Raw genomic sequence first — 22,564 nt, forward strand, 5'->3', positions numbered from 1 at the left:
CTCAGGGTTCGGTGCTGGGGCCAATCCTGTTCAATATGTATGTAAGTGACATTGCTGAAGGGTTAGAAGGAAAAGTGTGCCTTTTTGCAGATGATACCAAGATTTGTAACAGAGTAGACACCGAAGAGGGAGTGGAAAATATGAAAAAGGATCTGCAAAAGTTAGAGGAATGGTCTAATGCCTGGCAACTAAAATTCAATGCAAAGAAATGCAGAGTAATGCATTTGGGGATTAATAATAGGAAGGAACCGTATATGCTGGGAGGAGAGAAGCTGATATGCACGGACGGGGAGAGGGACCTTGGGGTGATAGTGTCCGAAGATCTAAAGGCGAAAAAAACAGTGTGACAAGGCAGTGGCTGCTGCCAGAAGGATTCTGGGCTGTATAAAGAGAGGCGTAGTCAGTAGAAGAAAGAAGGTGTTGATGCCCCTGTACAGGTCATTGGTGAGGCCCCACTTGGAGTATTGTGTTCAGTTTTGGAGACCGTATCTGGCGAAAGACGTAAGAAGACTTGAGGCGGTCCAGAGGAGGGCGACGAAAATGATAGGAGGCTTGCACCAGAAGACATATGAGGAGAGACTGGAAGCCCTGAATATGTATACCCTAGAGGAAAGGAGAGACAGGGGAGATATGATTCAGACGTTCAAATACTTAAATGGTATTAACGTAGAACAAAATCTTTTCCAGAGAAAGGAAAATGGTAAAACCAGAGGACATAATTTGAGGTTGAGGGGTGGTAGATTCAGGGGCAATGTTAGGAAATTCTACTTTACGGAGAGGGTGGTGGATGCCTGGAATGCGCTCCCGAGAGAGGTGGTGGAGAGTAAAACTGTGACTGAGTTCAAAGAAGCGTGGGATGAACACAGAAGATTTAGAATCAGAAAATAATATTAAAGATTGAACTAGGCCAGTTACTGGGCAGACTTGTACGGTCTGTGTCTGTGTATGGCCGTTTGGAGGAGGATGGGCAGGGGAGGGCTTCAATGGCTGGGAGGGTGTAGATGGGCTGGAGTAAGTCTTAACAGAGATTTCGGCAGTTGGAACCCAAGCACAGTACCGGGTAAAGCTTTGGATTCTCGCCCAGAAATAGCTAAGAAGAAAAAAAAAAAAAAAAAAAATTTTAAATTGAATCAGGTTGGGCAGACTGGATGGACCATTCGGGTCTTTATCTGCCGTCATCTACTATGTTACTATGTTACCATGCCCAAACTACATGATAAAACAACTACAGACCATTCAGAACACAGCCATCAGACTCATCTACTGTCTCAACAAATATGACCACATCACCCCCGCCTATGTAGACTCTCACTGGCTTCCGATAAAAGCTAGAACTCAATTCAAGTTCTATTGTCTTCTATTTAAAGTAACCCACGGAACAGCCCCCTGTTACCTAAACAACCGCCTATACCGCTACCACTCATCCAGATCGAGGAGAACTCAAAACCAATTCACCTACCCCCCTCATAATGGTACCCGAAGTAAGAAACTATACGACAGCCTTCTAGCGACACAGGCAGCGAAAATTGACCCCACCATCACCAAACTAATGATCAACACATCAGACATCAAAGTGTTTCGAAAAGAAATCAAAACATTTCTATTCAAAAAACATGTCCTTACTAACTAGTCTCCTCCCCTTTCGCACAAGCTCTCCCTCTCCTGAATATCACATTAGTCAACTCCTAGAACCTTTCCCTCCAAAAATACTCAGACTCCTAAATAAGCATCTACCTCACCATCCAACAAACATCTTACGTCACTGTTAGGTAATTTCTCGTCTGCAACCCGCATATACTGATATTCTCCACTACATCCTATTATCACTTGATTCTCTTAAATATAATTCTCATAATTGAATGTAATTCCTATAATTGAATGTAACTCTTATAATTGAATCCTCTACCATACCATGTAAAGTACATGAATCACGGTTATGCAATTTCCCTAGATAATCTATTAAGTAATATCTCTAGATAATCTGTTATGTAATTTCTCTGAATAATCTTTGTTTTGCAATTCTCTCGGTAATGTCCAGATCTCTTATAATTTGTAATCCGCCTAGAACCGCAAGGCACAGGCGGAATAGAAATCACTAATGTAATGTAATGTAATGAAAACAGCCACATTAGATTTCAAAAAGGATCTATTTAACTGGGTAACAACCACTCTCATGGAAGGAATATTTCACAAGGAAATGGGACATATACTAATCACACCCATCCCTAAAGATCATTAGCCCTAAAAACCAACTACAGACCCATAGCGAGCATACTCTTATTTACCAAGCTTCTTGAAGGATTGGTCAACTTGGAGCTAGTGAACTATCTAGACAAATTTAGCAAACTAAATGAACACCAATCAGGATTCAGAAAAGGTTTTAGCACTGAGACAGTCCTAGCTTCAATCCTTAATCACCTATATGGCTTATTCAGTAAAGGAACAAGTGCTCTGATTTTGCAGCTGGACTTCAGCAGTGCTTTTGATCTTGTTGATCACGAAATAATGCTACACTGCCTAGATGCAATAGGACTTACGGGAAGAGTAAGAAACTGGATACAGGGTTTCTTAACAAAGAGATCTTACCATGTGGTTAGTGGTGGGACATACTCGAACTTCTGGAGAAACCCCTCGGGAGTACCACAGGGATCATCACTATCACCAACACTATTCAACATTTACATCTCATCCCTAGGACACTTATTACAAAAGCTAAACTTAAACTACTACATATATGCAGATGATATTTCCATTTTAATCCTATTGAACAGCATAATAAAACGAGACCTCAGAATACATTTCTCATATTATGACCGAAATAGAACACTGGACAATCAATTTCAAACTGAAACTAAACACAGAAAAAACTAAAGTCTTCCTTGCAAGCCCAACGGACAAAATTACCAAAACAACGTTACATATAAAAGATCACGACTACCCAATTACCAAAACAATAAAAATATTGGGAGTCACATTAGACACACACGAATTCAGTGGTAAAAAAGTGTTTCCTGACATTATGGAAATTAAAGACCATCAAAAAATACTTTGACCCATTATCATTTAGACTACTAGTGCAATCACTAGTACTTTCTACACTGGATTATTGCAACATAATTTATATGGGTATACCCAAAAAAAACAATGAGGAAACTTAGAATAGTTCAGAACACAGCAGTCCACTTGATTTTTGGATTGAAAAAAAGTGACCATGTCACCCCCTACTACAGACTACTGCACTGGCTGCCAATCGAAGCACGAATAATAGTCAAGTTCTGTTGCATATGCTTCAAGCTAGTATGGGGACTAGCCCCTACATACGTGTTATTATACTTCGTATTATACAGTCCTAAGAGGCAAACCAGAAATTGCAATCTATTTGCATATCAAAGCATTACCAGCTGTAAATGCAAAACCTTCCTGGATTGAACTTTTATGTACCAAACAAACAAACAAATTTTGTAGAGGTAAGTTACAAAATTAATCAGGGACCACTGTTCAGGCAATAGGCCTGATGGGCCGCCGCGGGAGCGGACCGCTGAGCAAGATGGACCTCTGGTCTGACTCAGCGGGGACAACTTCTTATGTTCTTATGTTCTAATACTGGCTGGACAACTGCATAAATGGAGCTAGACTGACCTACGTCACCTTTAGAAAAACCATAAAAACTGCCTTATTTGACAGATATGTCACCTAAACATCAACTACACCAAACACTTAATTCCAATTCTATTTTCCTAATACGTCCCCCCTGAAAAATTTAGAACAAACTGTATTATATAATTTGCCACTTTATCTAAAAGGACCCCTCTGAAATTCTAATCAAACTATATATTGTAATTGCTGCATTTTAAGATTCTGTATACTGTAATTTCACTAACTATCTGCATATTGTAACTCGCTGATTGTCTAGCTCTCTTCAGTTGTAAACCGCCTAGAAATCACACGATTATGGCGGTATAGAAGAATAAAGTTATTATATCTGCAGGGGGCTCAGGGTGCCAGCTGCATATTTTCCTCCTCCCTCTTCTCTGTGCATGGTTTCACGGGCGTTGAGGATCAGTCTGACTTCGGTCCGACTGGCAGCCCAAAGGTCTAAGCATTTGGAGGACTGACTGACTGAGTCAGAGATTCTTCTCTCAGATCCAGCTACTTCTTAGAGCTGAGGCAGGGTATAGCACCTTTAGAGCACGTCACAGTCAGTAAGGATATTACAGCCTATGGGCAAAATTGGGGTGGTCTGAAAAACCTATTTGTAAAGGTTTCTGCCACATCCTCTAGGGTCCCCCACCTCTAAAATCCTGTTTTCTGAGGGGTTTTAAACTTTTAGTTATGGCATGTTCAAGTTTTTTTTTTGGCATCAAAATACTGCTGCGGTGGCTATCTTGGATTTCCCAGAGTTTTTTTCAAAGTTCTCCTGATCCTTCAAATTAGCTCATTTTTCCTCAAAACAGGCAAGGATGGAATCCTCAGGCTCTTTTACCCCTAATTCATGCCAGTTGTGTGCTGGATGGACACCGGAAGAGTGCCCTTGTGCCACATGCCGAGCAAATCATGAAGGGGAGGTGAGAATTAGAGAATGACACGGTGAAAAAATTGTTCCCCGTCACCGCCCCGTCCCCGTCTCACCATCCCCGTCACCGCCCCGTCCCCGTCTCACCAACCCCGTCACCGCCCCGTCCCCGTCTCACCATCCTCTTCACCGCCCCGTCACCGCCACTGCCACCCCATTCACCGCCCCGTCACCGCCACTGCAATCCCATTCACTTTTCTTTATTTACGTATAAAGGAAACATTCTTTAAAACTTTAAAACTTTAAAACTTAGTTAAATATTAGTTAATAACTATACAAAAACAAAACACGCAGAGAAAAAATTAATTAATAAAAATTCTCAAAACTGACACATTTTGATCACTAAATTTAAAATAGTTATTTTTCATACAGTTTTTCAATCACTAATCTTCCACCACCCCTGGGGCTAGCAATGCAAAAACAAACACGACATGTACTTTAAATGCTGCCGTGATTAGCATAGTGACCGCGGCTACGGCTGCAAGTCTCCCCTCCCCCCAGCGATCACGGCAGGAGGGCACCCAACCCCTCATGTAGACCCCCCCAACGGCCCTCCCGACAATCGCAGCAGAAGGGTACCCAACCCCTCCTGCCGGTCCTCCCAATGGCCTCCCCTAAGATCGCCGGCAGGAGGGTACCCAACCCCTCCTGCTGGACCCCCCCCAACGAACCCTCCCACCCCGGAACCCCCTTAGTCTTACTTTTCAAGTTGGACCGGACAGCTCCTCGCTCGTCTGGCCAGCAGGCCTGCCTCCGTCCAAATGAGGCGGGCCCGCCCCTACCCTGCCCAACCCACAGGATCCTAGGGCCTGATTGGTCTAGGCACCTAAAGCCACTCCCGCTATAGGAGGGGCCTTAGGTGCTTGGGCCAATCAGGCCCTAGGATCCTGTGGGTTAGGCAGGGGAGGGGAGGGGCGGGCCCGCCTCATTTGGACGGAGGCAGGCCTGCTGGCCAGACGAGCGAGGAGCTGTCCGGTCCAACTTGAAAAGTAAGACTAAGGGGGTTCCGGGGTGGGAGGGTTCGTTGGGGGGGGGTCCAGCAGGAGGGGTTGGGTACCCTCCTGCCGGCGATCTTAGGGGAGGCCATTGGGAGGCAGGGGAGGGGAGGGGAGGGGCGGGCCCGCCTCATTTGGACGGAGGCAGGCCTGCTGGCCAGACGAGCGAGGAGCTGTCCGGTCCAACTTGAAAAGTAAGACTAAGGGGGTTCCGGGGTGGGAGGGTTCGTTGGGGGGGGGGTCCAGCAGGAGGGGTTGGGTACCCTCCTGCCGGCGATCTTAGGGGAGGCCATTGGGAGGACCGGCAGGAGGGGTTGGGTACCCTTCTGCTGCGATTGGCAGGAAGGGTTGAAATGACAAATGAGGAGCACGGTGAAATAGCGGTTCCTAGAAGGGGGTACATTGGCCCGCGGGGACAAACCTGTTCACCGTTTCCGCGGTCGGTGAATGGCCTTGTCCCCGTCACCGCAGCGACTGCTAGTTTTCTTCCCCGTTTTCGGCGGTGACCCGCGGCTTAAATGCGGTGGCCGCGGGTAAACCGTCACCGTGTCATTCTCTAGTGAGAATGTCAGGCTTAGACTCCCCTTTGCTATCTAGAATTGAGGAACCTCTGGGGGAGTCTGTCTACTAGGAGAAAATACCTCCTAGAGCTCCAGAATAGTGTTGTACCTAAGCATAAGTGTTGAATGAAGCCTTGGAGTCCAAGAGACAAGGTGCAGTTACCTAAAGGGTACTCAGTGATGCCTAGTAAAGCCTTTTCTCCTGAATTTGTTAATTTGATGTGGAAAGCTTATTTGGATAGCTGAGATTCTCATATACAGTCTGGCAGCAAGACAAGAGTTGCACAAGGGTGCTTGGGTTCCCAGGGCATATCGGGATCATTGGCAGTGGCTGACTAGGATCCTGTGGGCCTTTCTGACAGGGACTTGGGAGGGTGAGGGATCAGCCTGTATGCTCTGGCTGTCACAAAGCGAGTCTTCCCTACTGGGAGATATAGGGTCGCAATCGGGAGCAAGTATGCAGGAAGCAGTGATGGCCCTCAACCAAGGGGAGGATCCCACTGTACACCGGCTGTTCAAGCCTTTGGTGCTATTAGAGCTCATTATTGACTCCCTGTGAGAGTCGATATGTATTTTAATGTCTTTCTGTGTGTATGTACTTTCGATTCAGGTTTAGATGGAAAACTAATATACATAGTAACATAGTAGATGACAGCAGATAAAGATCCGAATGGTCCATCCAGTCTGCCCAACCCTACCCACTCTGTAAATTACTGATTTAATTTAAATTTTCCTTCTTCTTAGCTATTGCTGGGCTAGAACCTAAAGCTCTGCCCGGTACTATGCTTAGGTTTCATCTACTAAAGTCTCAATCAAAGCTCACTCCAGCCCATGTAAACCATCCCAGCCATCGAAGCCCTCCCCAGCCCATCCTCAGCCAAACAGCCATACTGTATACGGACATGGACCATGCAAGTCTGCTCAGTATTGGCCTTAATTTTTTCTGATTTGAGATCCTCTGTGTTCATTCCACACTTTTTTGAACTCTGTCACCGTTTTCCTCTCCACCATCTCCCATCTCCCTTGGGAGTGCATTCCAGGCATCCACCACCCTCTCTGTACATTCTGTACTTGCACAATTTCAACTTTTGGTTGACGGATTGTATATCTTTCACATATGCTTAGTCTGGGCTGATGCATCAGGGCTGTGTAACAGTTCACAATGTGCAAGCTATGGCAGCTTCTGTAGCTCACTTTCATTTTACTTCTATTCAGGACCATGTAGCAGCTGTGCAGATTTATTCAGTACATACCTTTACCTCCCATTACTGTCTGGAACAGAACTCCAGAAGAGACTGTCAGTTTAGACAAGCAGTTCTGCAACATCTTTTCACTTCCTGAAAGTCAACTTTCCCTCCAGCCCTTTTGGATTATGCCAGGTTCAGATTTAAACAATACTTTTCTACACTCATGACCCTGGCAGCTAGGGAGTCCCACATGTGAGATTTTAATGCCTGATTGTTCTCAGAGAAAACAAAGATACTTATCTGCAGCAGGTGTTCTCTGAATGCAGCAGACATATATTCTTATAACCCACCCATCTCCCCTACTTGTCTTCTTAATGTATCGATGTTGGGTGGAAAGGCACCTGCCTTGGTGGGGGCACTACCTCAAAAGATTTAAAGTGATGCATATTTGGTAGTGTCCACACCAGATTTTGTAGATAACATCATCCACATGTGAGAATATATGTTTGCTGTCCTCAGAGACACCTGCTATAAGTACATATCTTTGTTTAATCTGCTGTCATCTACTATGTTATTATGAGTGGGCCACTCATCTCAACAAAGTCCTTAGGTATTGTTCCAGACTCAACATAACAGGCTAGTGTCAGATGCCTTCCTCCTGGATTGGAGGAAGGGTCTTCTGTATACATATCTTCCCATCTCTCTGATAGGAAAACATTTTGTTAAAGCTCAAGCAGGACCAGAGGTCCATAATCATGCCCTACAGGCTGAGGCAGATATAATTCCCCTTTCTTCTTGAGTTGTTCTCTGAAAACCATGAAAACTGGACTGCTTTCTGACCCTCATCATGCAGAATGATCGATCTGTTCTGCATCCCATCCTCCAGTCCCTGGCCTGGATGTTGAGAGAGTAGAACATGCATTTTGCAGCCGCCTGAGGATTTCCCCTCTCATTTCCCCTGTACAAAACCTGCTTGAATACCTCCTATACTTCTGAATCTGGTTTGAAAACAACTCTAAGGGTTCACCTTGGTGCAATCTGTGCTTATTACTGAGTGTGGTAAACCCATCTCTGTACATCCTTTAGCAATTGCTTTATGAGAGGTTTCCTGTTGACAAAGCCCCTTATCAAACCTCCAACTTTTAAGACCATAAGAATAGCCATACTTGGTCAGACCAATAGTTCATCTAGCCCAGTATCCTGTTTCTACAATGGCAAATCTGGATATAGGAATGTTCAGTTACGCTGATGACATTACAATCGTCTTACCCTTTAACTCAATTCTGTCTCAGATTACCACCAAAATTGAGACTGTAGTGAAACAGACGAATTCTTGGATGCAGCAATTCAAACTTAAACTCAATTCTGACAAAACAAAGTTTTTTGTGGCGTCTTCCAGTAAAATTCTTTATGAACCCTCCATTAGTATAAATTCTACTTCATACATAATCTATCCAATGATCAAAATATTAGGAGTCATTTTAGATCAGCATCTCACTATGAAAACTCAGATGCAGTAGTACATAAGTTATTTTACCTTATGGAGACTATGAACAATCAGATCTTACTTTGAATTTGCTGCCTTTAGACTACTGGTTCAATCATTATTACTAAGTCTTCTTGACTATTGTAATATTGTCTACTTGACAATCACCAAGAAAAAACTAGTGAGACTAGTATTAATACAGAATACAGCGGTCAGACTGATCTACGGCTTGAAGGAATACAATCATGTCACATTCTTTTATTGTGAGCTGCACTGGCTGCCTATGAAGGCTCCGGGTATTGTTTAAGCTGGGTTGCTTCTATTATAAGGCTCTATATGGTACAGCCCCCCTTTACTTGGTTAATAGACTTTCTTTAGCTTCATACAAACATAGCAGAAAAACCCATGCCCTGTTTAACTTTCCTTCTGTCTAGGGTTGCAAAGGCAAGAAATTTCTTAATCATACTTTAGCGTTTCAAGCAGCTTTTCACGATAAAGAATTTTGAACACTATTGCTTACATCTTACTCCTATAAACATTTTAGAACATAGCTGAAGACCTTTTTTCCAAACATTTGACTAACTAACTTATTCTATTCCCTGGATCATGTTTATTGTTAATAATCTTTTGTAAACCGCTTTGAACTTATGGTTACATGGTTAACAAGCACAATGTTAAGTTACAAGAACCTGGCAAAAACTCAAATAGTAGCAATATGCCATGCTACCAATCCCCCAATCCATTGGTTTCTCCCATGTCTGTTTCAATAGCAGACTCTGGACTTTTCCTCCAGGAACTTGTCCACACCTTTTTAAACCCCTCTACATTAACCACTGTTACCCCCATCATCTGGCAACTTTGTCATGGAACCTCTTGTGCCATCTTCATCCAACTGATGAAAGCTCTTTTTGAGCTGCTAGATTCCTGTCATCTGTCAGGCGACTTTTCGAAGGTTGCTGGACATGCAAGCCATTGAGCAAGTTTCAGACACAGACTTGGGCTCTGGCAGATACTCCATATATTTCATGGTGCCCAAGAAAGGCTCAGATGATTGGAGGCCCATCCTGGACCTCAAGTATGTCAATGCGGCTCCGACTGCTTCATTTTCATATGGAAACTCTCCGGCTGGTCATTGCTTCAGTGCAACTGGGGGAGTTCCTGGTGGTGCTGGACTTGACAGAGGCGTATATACACACCCCAATATTTCCAGACCACAGGTGCTTACTGCAATTTCATGTCATGGAACAGCATTTTCAGTCCAAGGCCCTTCCATTCAATCCTGCTACTTCCCCCAAAACCTTCTCCAAGGTGATGGTTGTAGTGGTGGCTCACCTCCGCAAACTGGGTTGGCTGGTCCATCCTTACCTGGATGACTAGCTCATCAGAGCGACCGTCTTAGCAACACTTCAAGGTCTGGGATGGATTGTCAATTTGAGGGAGAGTCAGCTGCAGCCCATTCAGTCCCTGGAGTATCTGAGTGTCCAATATGACATGGAAAAAGGCTGAGTGTTTCTTCCAGATGCACGCAGACTGAAACTTGGGAATCAAATCTCAGCTTTCTTGGCACAGCCAGCTCTCAGCCTGGGATTATCTTCAGGTTCTGGGCTCAATGGTTGCCATGATAGAAGTGGTTCATTGGGCAAGAGCACATATGCACCCCCTTCACCACGCCTTCCTCTCTTGCTGGTCTCCACAAAGAGAGCCTCTGCATATTCGGCTACCTTGGATGTTAGAGGCCCGCAGCAGCATGGCCTGTTGGCTTCATTCTTGGTCTCTATCCTCATTGATGCCTCTACAGATAGACCACGCTGATGGCTGAATCCAGCCTCCTGAGCTGGGGTGCGCATAGCAAGGATTGCCCACTAATGGTCAGTCAGTGGGCTGGAACTCCGAGCCATCCAGTTAGCGCTGATTAGTTTCAGCCCTGGCTATCGAACAAGACATTCAAAGTGTTTTCTGACAACGCGACAGCAGTGGCTTATGTCAATAGGCAAGGAGGCACAAGGAGTGTTGGCCTCCAGCAGGAGGTGAAAGTTCTTTTGCTTTTGGCAGAGACTCATCTTCTGGCTAGAGTGCAAAACATGTGGGCAGACTTTCTCAGCAGGCAGACTCTGGACCTGGGATGATGGCCCCTCTCACCTCAGGCATTTGAGAGGATTGTAGGACATTGGAGCAGCCCTGCGTGTGACCTCATTATGACAGCGAGCAACAAGAAGGCACTGTGATTCTTCAGCCACAGAAACAAGCATGAAAATGCCAGGATTGATGCTCTAATTCAACTTTGGCCGGTGGATGAACTCCTGTACGTGTTTCCTCCCTGGCCCATGGTAGGAAAAGTCCTGAGAAGAGTGGCCAGCCATCAAGGACGTGTTATACTAGGGGCCCCAGACTGGCCGCGACACCCATGGTATGCGGATCTGGTACATAGAGAATGACATGGGGAAAAAATTTGTTCCCCTCTCCGCTCCGTCCCTGTGAGCTCGTCCCCGTCTCCACCCCATCCCCATGAGCTCGGTCCCCGTCCCTGTGAGCTCGGTCCCCGTCCCAGCAAACCATCTGATCCCATTCACACAAACTATCTCCCTTCTGTGTTCCTATTTTCCCCATTTCTAATATCTCCCCTCTGTATCTGTATACTCCCTCCTGTGTCAGGCCTTGCCACCCCTGTGTCCATATACCATCCCCATATATCTCCCCTTTATGTCTCTGTTCCTATGCCCCATGCACATAATTTCCCCTCTGTTTGTTACTTTCCTGTGTCCAGATTTCCCCTCTCTACCTCTTCCACACTAATGTGTCTCTCTCCTCTCCAACCCCATCTAGCTTCTTTCCCTCTTTCTCCTCCCGCTTCCAGCATCTGGCTCATCTGCCTGTCCTCCCCTTTCTCTTTCCTGCTGTGGGTTAAATACTTGTCTCCCTCTTATTTCATCCCCTTGGCCCACCATCTCTTTCCCTTTCACTCCCTCCTTCCTACTGTGAGGGAACACTGCTGTCTTCATCTCCAAAGCGTGGAAAGCTGTCTGTTATATGTATTATCTTCTGTAATAATTATTATCTTCTGTGAAATTGTAGTATCATAACTCATTACTGTTCCTGTAACTTACTCTTATCCTGAAATGTAATTCTACTGGAATGTCCCAGATATTTTCTATACTGTAATCCGCCTAGAACCGCAAGGCACAGGCGGAATAGAAATCCCTAATGTAATGTAATGTAATGTAATGTTACATGACAGATTTCAGTGCTGAGTTGTGTCTGGCAGTTCATCTCTCTTCCTCCCCCTCCTACTACTCCTGCCCGGTCCCCCCCCCTTCCGCCCCCCCCCCCCCCCCCTGTGGACCCAAGTACACTATCTCAGTTGAGTCAGAGTCTGAGAACCCAGCTCTGAGCCCAGAATCGGCAAGTGAGTCACTCAACCCTGCCACTACTTCAACAGAGAAAGAATGGATGGCCACAGATGAGCCTTGGGAGGCCCTACTCATCAGCCAATTTTGCTTTGGTGTCCTTTTTTCCCCCAAGCTCTATGGGAAATTCTGTCTCCAGCAGCAGCCCTTTCCTTCTCATCCGCCGTGCTCCATGCATATCCCTCCCTCCCTTACCCTTACTTTTGCTGGTGTTTTTTCTCTTAACAAGCAGCCGGAGCATTTTCTGAAGTCGCGTGCGGCTGGCTCCTGAAACTTCTCCTTTGCTCTGACGCAACTTCCTTTTTCCGGTTGCGTCTGAGAAGAAGTTTCGGGCAGCCAGCCAGCCGTACGTGACTTCAGAAAATGCACCGGCTGCTTGTTAAGAGAAAAATCTCTATCTCCAGCAAAGGTAAAGGGCAAGGGAAGGAGGGAGATGCTTGAACTGCGCGATCGTCTTTTAAGTATTTTGCGATGTTCCCTCAATTAACTGTGGGGACAAGGCCATTCACTGCTCCATGGGGCGGTGAATGATCTTGTCCTCGTATACTCAGTGACCAGGTTTATTTTTATCCCCATTTTGGCGGGTTACCCACGGCTACCCACAGCTAGCCGCGAGTAACAGTCACCGTGTCATTCTCTACTGGTATGTCTTCAGCCATTCTGGGGACTCCTCATAGAAGATCCAATCATCCTGCAATATCTGAAGTGCTTTGGTCTCACGGCATGGCTCTTGAACACTTGGCAAAAGGAGAGGCCAGCTTCCAAGACTACCATTTCAAGATGGATCAGGTCAGCTATTTCATCCTGCTACATTGTCAGCAGTAGGCAGTAGGCAGCCTCCCTTTGCTCTTCAAGCTCATTTGATGAGAGGGATTGCCTCTTCCTGGGCTATAGCCAGGACAGTTACTTCTGATGAGACTTTCCAGGCAACGATTTGGTCGTCCCTTCACACTTTCACTAAATTTTATAGGGTAAACGTAGCAGCCTGAGAGGACACCTCTTTTGGAGCCTTGTTTTTGAGGATATGCTAATTTCTCCTTGGTTCAGCATACCATCCCTATTTCACACTGGAAAAAGAGATTGCCTTGATAATATCTTTTCCAGTAGATAGGGATAGTATGCTGAACCCCCTGCCCATCATTGTCAATGTGCCTGCATGGACCTCCTGCTATCTGAAGGCTGCATTTCTGACCTTTCTGCCAGTTATTATAAATTGGAAAACATTGTATATTGAATGTATATATAGTTAGTTACTTGGGGTTTCTCCAGAGTTCCACAGTTTATTCTGGCTTTTTGCTAATAAAGATGGTTATTTGTTACTTTCCTCTCCATGACGTGTTTATGAGCTATGAGGTACATAATAATAATTTTTTTTTAAGTCTAAAAACCTGCCTGAATCGGTACTAGGATGATCAAAATGACAGGTCATCCAACTACCAATAATTGAACAGGGTTTAAGACGTATCTAAAACAAATTTAGGACTTTTCCCTGCCTCTGCGCCTAGAGCGAAAAGCAGCATTTTTGGAGGAGTGAGTAGGGCAGGAGGTGTGCAGGATGTAGGCCAACCTACACTTAGTCGACCAGCAGCTATAATTGAAAAGTTTGACAGGTTGCCTGGACAGAACTTTTGTTTTGACTTAGACCAATTCAAAACACATATAAGTTCCGGATCAGGCAGCTGAGCTGATCGCGGCTGCCCCGATCAGTTCAGTGGCCCAGGCAACCCATTCCCCCACCCTGCAACAATTGCTGGCAGGAGGGATGCCCAATCCCTCCTGCCCGAACCTGCGAAACCCCCCCCTGCAATCTTCACCGGCAGGAGAGATGCCCAATCTCTCCTACTGGTACCCATGAACACCTCCCCCCTGCAGTCTTGGAGGGATGCCCAATCCCTCCTGCCACAATCCCCCGAACCCTCCCTCAAGCATTAGCAGCAGGAAGGATGCCCAGTTCCTCTTGTCAGGATCACCTGTGAACCCCACCCCCGCAAGCATCACGGCAGAAGGTCCCTCCTGCCAACATCCCCATCCCTTGCAACTTCGCCCTCACCCCCATCCAGACCTCTTCACCCCACCAAAGACTCCCCCAACTCACAAGGACCCCCATCCCCATAAGAATCCCCACAACCTGATTTAGTTGGCCAGCCGGGTCCTGCCTGCATCCAGCTGGCTCCTGCTTGCATCTGGCCGGCAGGCCCGCCTTCACTGGAATAGCAGGCCTGCCCCTTTCCAGTGCATCTTGGGATGCACCAGGGAGGGGCCTTAGGCACCTGGGCCCACCGGAAACCTAGGCCCATCTCCCAGTGCATTCTGGGATGTACTGGGAGTTGCCTAAGATTCCGGTTGGCCAGATCCCTTAGGCCACCCCCCATAGTGGGGATGATTCCACGATTCTGTAACCAGCACTTATGACAGACGCCGGTTAGAGACTTATGGTTTTATGTGAAGGATTGGCCCCTCTCATGCCTAAAAGGTCTTGTTTTGGGCGTTTGAGACCGGTGATTTTTTTTTTTTTTTTTTTTTTTAGAGAATAAGGTTTAAAGGTAGACGTAGTAGAAGTCTGGGCAATTAAACTCCTGAACGTACAGGTAGGTCATTCTTGAAAAAAAACATATTGTGGATGCTTTTTTCAAGAATGGACATTTCCCTGCTGCCTACTTTGGGCGTCTAGGGTCTTAGACATTTTTTTTTATTATGCTTCTCTATGTGTTTAAATTTTGAGCAGATCAAAGTTGAGAATAACACGGGGACAAATTTTTCTCCGTCCCCATGGGTTGTTTTTTTTTTTTTTTTGTAGCCCCTGCCCCATTCCTGTAAGCTCTGCCTTAACTACAAAGCCTCGAGCACTTATGATTTTAAAGTGTTTGAGGCTTGTGCAGATGAGGACAGGGACACGAAAAGAACTCGTGGGGACAAGGAAAAATATATCCCCGTAACATTCTCTAGTTCAAAGTCTTGTTGGGGGGGATCTCTGGGTTCTCCTCCTCATGTTCTCTCCTGTAGGGCTGTTGCCGGTTTTGAAACTGACTGACTGGGGGCAGAAGAGAGTAGGGAGAAGGAGGAGGTACTGAAAACAGTAATCGGAATCTCCTACAATAGATTTGAGGTAGCAGATGTAAGACCCTTGGTTCAGCATACCATCCCTAACTACTGGAAAAGATATTATCAAGGTAAGAACCTAATCTCTTTTTAAACCTACTCTCTGTTTTCTATTTTTCAACCAGTTCTTAATCCATAATAGGACATTATCTCCTATGCCATGACTTTATAACAGGGGTCCCCAAAGTCCCTTCTTGAGGGCTGAATCCAGTCGGATTTTCAGGATTTCCCCAATGAATATGCATGAGATCTATGTGCATGCACTGCTTTCAATGCATATTCATTGGGGAAATCCTGAACCCCTGACTGGATTCGGCCCTCAAGGAGGGACTTTGGGGACCCCTGCTTTATAATTTCCTCAGAAGTCTTTTTTCATGAGGTACTTTGTCAAATGCCTTTTGAAAATTCAGGTACACAACATAGTCCAGTTAATCTTTTATCCATGTTTGTTCACCTCTTTGAAGAAATGTAGTAGATTGGTGAGGCAATATTTCCCTTGACTAAATCCATGGTGGCTTTGTCTCATTAATCCATATGCTCTCTCATAAGTCTCTACCATTGTGCCTGGCACTGTGATGTCAGAGAATTTGGTCTGCAATTCCCAGGTCACCTCTGGAACCCATTTTAAAAATTGCATTATGTTGGCCACCCTCCAGTCTTCCAGTACCATTCTGAATTTTAAAGATAAATTACACATGATTAATAATAGCTCTGCAAGTTATTTTTCAATTCTATCAGTATTCTGGGATGTATGCCATCAGGTCCAGATGATTTGCTACTCCTCAATATGTCAAATTGCCCCATTACATCTTCAAGTTTACAGAGATTTGATTCCGTTTCTCTGTCTCATCAGCATTAAATACCATTTCTGGCACCGGGGTCCCCCCACATCTTCCTCATTGAAGACCAAAAGAAAGAATTCATTTAATATCTCTGCAATGGTCTTGTATTCCTTGAGTGCCCCTTTTACTCCTCAGTAATCTAGCAGTCCAGCTGATTCTTTTCCTGGCTTCTTGCTTTTATTACACCTAAAAGAAAGTTTTTGCTATTTGTTTTTTGTCTGCAACAAAGTCTTCTTCTCAAGGTCTTTTTTTGCCTTCCTTATCAGCGTCTTGCCATTTTTTATGCTGTTTCTTATTATTTCTAGTCAGATCCTTCTTCCACTTCCTGAAGGATTTTCTATTAGTTCTAATAGCTTCTTTCACCTCACTTGTTAACCACAATGGCTGCCTTCTTCCTTTTTAAATGCATAGAATGTATCTGGTATAGGCTTCCAGGATGGTATATTGGAATAAGAACATAAGAATAGCGGGGGGCGTGGCTTGGAACCTCGCGCGAATGGTCGGGTGAGGAAGGAGCTCCTGCTATTAACAGACATTATATTAAATAAACTAGTGTCAGGAAAAATAGAAAGTTTTGAATTTTTTCAAATTAGTAAATCAGGATGGCCTCCGGTAAACAAACAAAAAATGACACGGCAATAACAAACGCTGGCAGCGTAAAGCGATCGAAACCGGAGCCGGTGACACCCTCAAAAACTCCATTGCCAAAGGACAGCAAATGGGAAGAAGAAATGTTTAAAGAAATTAAAGCCATAAAAGAAATCGTCTTGTCAAACTCAAAAAAGCTGAACGAGTTACAGGATGAAGTATCCACATTAAATAGGAGAACGGAGGTCTTAAAAAATAAAGTTAACCAACTGGAAAAGAATGTTGAAGGGTTTGAATTTCTAAAGAAAAAACTTAAAGAGGACGGAGAGAAAATAGACTTGCTTACCAGGGAGCTGGAGGACTGCTCGAACAGGATGAGGAGGTCGAATTTGAGAGTGATAGGGATACCGGAAGGGGTGGAGAAAGGGAACATGATATCCTTCTTAGAAAACTTCATTATTAAAGTCCTGCCTTTTAAAGCAAAACACCCTATTGAAATAGAAAGGGCACACAGAGTCCCAACCAGAAGACCTGATAAATTTGTTGGACCATAAAAGGAGGCGGGCCAACGGCGCGCAGCCGTTCGGCGCGCGGCGAAGGCAAGCGGCAAAGGCGCTCGCCTTAGCGAGAGCGCCTTTGCGAAGAGCCTTGAGAAGAGCCTAATCTAAACTCTTCGATCAATCACACTCTTCCTCCTCTCTTCTCACAACCATACACCTTCTTACACTCTCAGCCAGATAGTTAATCCTTTCTTCTCACACCCATACACTCTCTTACACTCTCTTACACTTAAATACACCCATACACTCTCTTACACTCTCTTACACTTAAATAAAAAATAAAAAAATAAAAAATCTTCTTTCTCCTTACATACTCTCTAACGTCTCACTCTTTCTCTTTACAGAACTAAATTGCTCCAACTTGGAAATGGCAGGGAGGACACGGAGTACCAAAGCTACGATCAAGATCGACACTCCAGCATCCGGAGGGACACAGAGGACGCTCGAGGTCTGTACACAGAAGGCAGAGGGCAACATGGTTCAGAGGGCAGAGGTCTCAGTGCAGACCGAGACCTCCCCCCCCCTCTCTATGTGCACTGCAGTCTCAACGCAGACAGAGGAGCTAGGAAACTTAGGCGAAGATACCCTGCAGGAACTACTGAGCCTCAGGGAGGAGGTAAAGCGCCTGAGGAGCATAAGAGATGACGAGGCCTTCATCGACGACGCTATTCTGGAACTGTCACACATCACAGAGAGAACCCACGACAGGTCCATTCTCGACATACCCAAACCTACAGCACTAAACACAACGTTTGGTATACAGGAAATGATTGGAGATTCCGGTCCTTGGCAGCTGGTAACCTCTTCTACTGGCAAGCAAAGAAATCCCCCCCCATTCTCACCTTCTTCTTCTTTTTCTCTCAAACAGGGCAGTTCAACACCAACGCCACGACTTTCCCTGAAAAACAGATTTCACGTCCTTCAAGAAGGAACTGACGAGGATGAAGCAGAGGAGGATTCCGAATACAGAACACCGGTTGCGGTTCTCGATGCTCGATCTACCCCCCCTCGGAAGGAGCGTAGAGTGGTGGTCATCGGAGACTCCATGCTAAGAGGCACCGAAGGACCAATTTGCAGACCAGATTTGCAGTCAAGGGAGGTCTGCTGTCTCCCTGGAGCCAGGATCCGCGACATCACCACAAGTATAGACAAACTTCTAAAACCTACTGACCATTTCCCTATGTTTCTCATTCATGTAGGTACCAACGATACTGCCAGAAGCACATCAGACAGCATCCCTAAAGACTTCGAGGCCCTGGGAAGGAAGCTAAAGCAGACAGGAGCACAGGTGGTCTTCTCATCAATCCTCCCGGTAAGAGACAAAGGCAGAGACAGGGAAGAGCGCATCCATAGGACCAACGAGTGGCTTCGCGAATGGTGGAGACGAACTTTGGATTCCTAGACCACGGAGCAGCGCTACAAGGACTACAGGGACCTGATGGACTTCACCTAACAAAGAGAGGCAAGAAAGTTTTTGGACATCGACTAGCACATCTACTTCGGAAGGCTTTAAACTAGGTAAGTTGGGGGAGGGTTCACACATACATACCAGAGCAGTAAGGATCCATCCTGATGAAGCAAGTAAAACCCACACTTCCGAGCCTAAGGTAAGTACCCATAGTATACACACTTCTGAGCCTAAGGCAAGTACACTAACGGGGATAGACATATCATCACAAATTTGGAGAGCAATGTATGTTAATGCACACAGCTTGGGCAACAAAATCCTGGAACTAGAAACAGAAATAAGGAATGCAGACCTTGATATAGTAGCGATATCCGAGACCTGGTTCACAGACTCGCATGGGTGGGATATGGTTATACCAGGCTACAATCTACTTCGTCGGGACAGAGAGGGCAAATTAGGAGGGGGGGTAGCACTATACACTAAAGATAATATCAAAACTACCAGGATCACAGAGGTTAGATACACAGGGGAATCACTTTGGGTAAACCTGACCAGAGGGAACGAAAAATGCCTTTACCTCGGTGTGGTATACAGGCCTCCGAGACAAAAGGAAGACGAAGACAAAGAATTGATTGAGGACATAGAGAACATCACTTTGCGTGGTGACACAGTACTGTTAGGCGACTTCAACATGCCAGATGCAGACTGGAACACCCTCTCAGCAACTACGAGCGGTAGCAAGAGAATAATAACCTCCATTAAGGGTGCACAACTAAAACAAATGGTATTAGAGCCCACCAGGGAAAAAGCAATACTGGACCTGGTACTCACAAATGGAGACAGTGTCTCGGAAGTATCAGTGGGAGACACGCTGGGCTCCAGCGACCACAACATGGTATGGCTCAACCTCAGGAAAGGCTTCTCTAAATCAAACACAGCAACGAGGGTCCTCAACTTTAGGGAGGCAGATTTCGACCACATGAGAAAATTTGTCCATCAAAAGCTGCAAAACCATGCAGAAACTGACAACCCGGAAAATATGTGGTCAAACCTAAAATCCATCCTGAACGAAGCATCTAGCCGCTACGTAAAAACAGTAAGCAAACGCCGGAGAAACAAAAAACCACAATGGTTCAACAAGGAAATTTCTGACCTCATTAAAATGAAAAAAGAAACATTTATTACCTACAAACATCTTGGGAAAAGAGAGGCAAAAGAAGACTATCAGGCCAGATCTAAGGCTGTCAAAAAGGCAGTCAGGGAAGCCAAACTTCAAACAGAGGAAGATCTAGCACGGAACATTAAAAAAGGGGACAAATCCTTCTTCAGGTACATTAGCGACAGGAAGAGAAACAAAAATGGAATAGAACGCCTTAGGAAATCAGATGGAAACTACGCAGAATCTGATACTACCAAAGCAGAACTGCTAAACGAATACTTCTGCTCAGTATTCACCTGTGAAGCACCGGGAGATGGTCCGCAACTACAAATAAGAAACAGCCAAAATGACCTGTTTCGTGATTACAAGTTTACACCTAGTAATGTCTACCACGAACTTTCAAGACTCAAAGTAGACAAAGCTATGGGGCCAGACAATCTACACCCCAGGGTACTCAGAGCTGAGTGAAGTTCTGGCTGAACCACTATCCGTACTCTTCAATCTTTCCATGCGCACGGGAATAGTACCCCTAGACTGGAAAACAGCTAACGTAATTCCACTCCACAAAAAGGGCTGCAGAACGGAGACAGGCTGTTCAAGAAAGAAAGAGACTGATTTCCAGATACGATTGGTATGGTGAAACGAGAATCTTTATTCAGAAAAGACACCAGCATCGAAAATGGAATTCTTGGAACTATTTGTTTATTGATTTGAATCTTCATCGCAGATATCATCTTCGGACTGAACAGTGGTTATTGTACAAGGGAAGGACATATAAAATTAACTGGCATGTCTCGTGCTTATTGCATATTAGGAGATGGATTGCATTCCTTGTGTCTCATTGCTCATTCCTTATAGCTCCTGAAATTCTAACCTTAATATATTATCGTAGTATGACTAGGAAGATATAAGAAAAAAGAAGAAAGAAGAACTGGAATATTGAGTTTTATGACTCCATTACTATTTATAACTATGATTTCGGGATCAATTGGAAGTAAATTTGTGCGCAGGGAATGTGACGCACTAGGATCTTTCACTGAGGAATATTCTTTCAAAAATGATCTTATCTTTGATCTAGTGCTGAACTCATTCTGTATAAGAATTAATATTTCAATATATTTAATTTAAATTTTAATTGCTTTTCATTGAATCTCATTGATAGCTATAGAATATATTTTCAATAGGGAATATCTAATTCTAATATGAATCAAATTCATATGTCTTTAGTGATGGAAAATTTATTAATTAACATCTGTACACTTCTAAAGAGGATGGTTACTGTGCACATATGAGCCGAAGCGATTTGATTTCATTATGAGTAAATTATAGATTTATAATTTGTCTCCTTTTATACATATTAATATTATATGTTAAAGGATATTAAGAATAATTAGTTATTGATTATCCAAGCAAGATAATCTTAATATTATCTTCACATTAGATCAATTAGATCTATACAGATTGGGAATTGGTTGTTGAGGTTTTTGATGGATATTTATGGAATGATTATAATAATAACAAGATAATTATATAAAAAGATGAATATATTATAATATTGTCTTAATATTGTGGTCTGTTGGGGAACTTTCTGGACTCATCTGTACTTATATGTGTGATTCCAAGTTATACATGTCATTATTTAGGGGGGGATGGGTGGGAATGGGATTAACAAAGGGATTGATAATAACTGGGGGAAGTGTTATATTCTAATGAAGAGGGTTTGGAAAATGGCATCTAATCATGAATTAATTTGTTATTTATTCTTTACATTTGAGAAGAGATTTTTGATAATTATTAAATATAATGGAGACTAAAATTTTTTCCCTTAACGTTAATGGTCTCAATCATCCTGTAAAAAGGAAAAAAATGCTTACTTTCTTGAAAAAACAGAAAGCTGATATATACTTCATCCAAGAGACGCATCTTTCAGATGTTGAATCAAAAAGACTCGAAGGCGAATGGATAAAGCACTGTTTTTTTCGCCCCTGCAGTTAGGAAAAAAGCGGGGGTTGCTATTTTAATAAGTAATAAATGTTCAGCTTCATTTAAAATGTTGGAGTTTGATCCCTTAGGAAGATGGATTAAGGTGGAAATGAGAATGGGAAATAATATCTTGACCTTGATTAATGTCTACGCCCCTAATTCGAATCAGAATGATTATTTTAAATCTTTACAACAATTAATACTCCCACTGGCTGCTTCTAATTTAGTTGTAGCTGGAGATTTCAATGCTGTGATGGATCCTTTTATGGATAAAAAACCAAGTAAAAATATAAAATCTTTAGGGTTAGAAAATCTGGTAAATTCTTGTGATTTAAAAGATATATGGCGAATTCTTCATTTTAATGATCAGGAATTTTCTTTTTTTTCACAAGTTCATAAATCTTTTTCAAGAATTGATTATGTTTTTGTTTCAAATTCATTGGTAAAACAGGTGCTACAAGCTTCCATTGATCCAATTATTTTGTCAGATCATGGAGGGGTATGGATTAAATGTAGTTTAGATAAACAGGAAATAAATAGATCAGTTTGGAGATTTGATAATACACTGATTGTAGATTCAGTTTTTCTTGAAGAATTTAAGGAAAAGATATCTGAATTTTTCCAAATCAATAATACAGTGGATATTAACACTGAAATATTGTGGGATGCTTTTAAAGCTACTATGAGAGGTCATATCATTTCTTATTCGGCACATACTAG

At 43.9% G+C, this 22,564-nt stretch overlaps 1 protein-coding gene across 5 annotated transcripts in view; it reads left to right on the top strand.

The window, feature by feature from the left end:
• UBE2W (ubiquitin conjugating enzyme E2 W) overlaps positions 1–22,564 on the top strand; it is a 166,010-nt gene that overhangs the window by 52,719 nt on the left and 90,727 nt on the right. Inside the window, exon 1 of one of the 5 annotated variants that reach the window (XM_033933317.1) lies at positions 18,794–18,812. The exons of the other annotated variants lie outside the window; for them this stretch is intronic. The gene's annotated coding sequence lies outside the window, so the exon portion shown is untranslated. Of the gene's footprint in view, positions 1–18,793; positions 18,813–22,564 lie in introns of those variants that run through there. 5 annotated transcript variants of the gene reach the window in all.

The sequence above is a fragment of the Geotrypetes seraphini genome, chromosome 2 (genome assembly GCF_902459505.1).
Source record: "Geotrypetes seraphini chromosome 2, aGeoSer1.1, whole genome shotgun sequence".
Lineage (NCBI taxonomy): Eukaryota > Metazoa > Chordata > Amphibia > Gymnophiona > Dermophiidae > Geotrypetes > Geotrypetes seraphini.